Consider the following 1695-nt stretch of genomic DNA (forward strand, 5'->3'; position numbering starts at 1 on the left):
TCTCGCTCTGTCACCCAGGCTGGGGTGCAGTGGTGCAATTTTGGCTCACTGCAAGCCCCAACCCCCGGGCTCACGCCATTCTCCTGACTCAGCCTCCCGAGTAGCTGCGACTACAGGCGCAGGCCACCTCGCCTGGCTAGTTTTTTGTATTTTTAGTGGAGACGGGGTTTCACTGTGTTAGCCAGGATGGTCTCGATCTCCTGACCTCGTGATCTGCCCGCCTCGGCCTCCCAAAGTGCTGGGATTACAGGCGTGAGCCACTGCGCCCGGCCTAGAATGTCTACATATTCTTATATAGAACCTATTTGAGTATATAATATATGATTAATGTATTTAAAATATTGTGGGGAGTCGAACCAGCGTCGCTGCAGTGGTGTGGTTGCAGAGCGAGCAATTCCTGACCCACCTGACCGACTCTTCCGGAAGTGCCGGACGTCGGGCAGCGTCTACACCACCTTGAAGAAGTATGATGGTCGAACCAAACCCGTTCCAAAGAAGGGTTCTGCGGAGGGCTGTGAGTCCTCAGACAACAAGTGTCTGTTAAGAGCTACCGAAGGGAAAAAGCAGATGAGCACTGTGGTGAACTCCAAGGAAGTGAATACATTTCAGGTGGCTTATTTAAACCTACGAGAGCTAACATGGACGGGCTGAGAAGAGGGACAAAAAGAACGAAAGGAAGAAGACCAAAGCAGCAGCACAGTAAAGGGCACCAACTCCCTGCTTTCACCAATTAACCACGGAATTGCTATTTTTTCCTTTGGTTTTTACTTTTGGCCACATAGCTAGGTTTCTGGTTCCCCCACAGTAGGTGTTTTCACATAAGATTAGGGTCCTTTTGGAAAGAATAGTTGCGATGTTTACAAGGTAGTTGTGGTAAGAATCTAGTTCATTTTACATTTGGCTAATTGGTCTGTGCTGCATGGTTATATACTCCTAGATTATAGATTAAAGGTCTCTGTAGTCATCTCTGTGAAGAGCAAGCTATCATTAAACATATCTGTTTATCAAAAAATAAATAAAATATTGTTTATTTTGGGATACATGCTGAAAATCATTTTATTGATGGGTACAAAAAAAAAAAAGCAGAGACCACTGAATTAGAAATAGACATTTTTTCAGGCACAGATGGAACACTTACAGCCACATACTAGGCCACAGAGCAAATCTCAGACAAATGCCAGAGGATTCATATGCATTCGTTTTCTACAGCTGCTATAACAAATTACCACAAACTTAGTGGTTGAAAACAGCCCAAATGTATTATGTTACAGCTCTACAGGTCAGAAGTCAAAAACGGGCCTCACCAGGCTACAATCAGTGTTGGCAGGTGCAACCGCCCCTGGAGGGTCTAGGGTCAAATCCATCTCCTTGCTCCTCCCAGCTTCTAGAGGCCGTCCACATACCGAGGCTCATGGCCCTCTTCTTCCAGCTTCAAGGTCAGCGACATCATTGATCCCTCTCATGCAGCCACCTCTCTGGCGCTCTCTCCTCTGCCTCTCTTTTCCACTTACAAGGATCCTTGTGATGACACTGGGTCTACCTGGATAATGCAGCATAATCACCCATCTCAAGGCCAACCTGGATTCATCTGCAGCCTTAACTCCCCTTTGCCATGTAACTTTTTTTTTTTTTTTTTTTTTTTTGGAGACGGAGTCTAGCTCTGTCGCCCAGGCTGGAGTGCAGTGGCACGATCTC

General features: G+C 46.4%; 1 long non-coding RNA gene across 1 annotated transcript in view; it reads right to left on the reverse strand.

The window, feature by feature from the left end:
* Positions 1 to 1034: 1034 nt before the first annotated feature.
* LOC105518704 overlaps positions 1035 to 1695 on the reverse strand; it is a 16823-nt gene continuing 16162 nt past the window's right edge. The window contains exon 3 of the long non-coding RNA XR_001002872.1: positions 1035 to 1540. This is a non-coding gene — a long non-coding RNA (uncharacterized LOC105518704). The remainder of the gene's footprint in view (positions 1541 to 1695) is intronic.

Source organism: Colobus angolensis, unplaced genomic scaffold (assembly GCF_000951035.1).
Source record: "Colobus angolensis palliatus isolate OR3802 unplaced genomic scaffold, Cang.pa_1.0 Scaffold11, whole genome shotgun sequence".
In the NCBI taxonomy this organism is placed as follows: Eukaryota; Metazoa; Chordata; class Mammalia; order Primates; family Cercopithecidae; genus Colobus; species Colobus angolensis.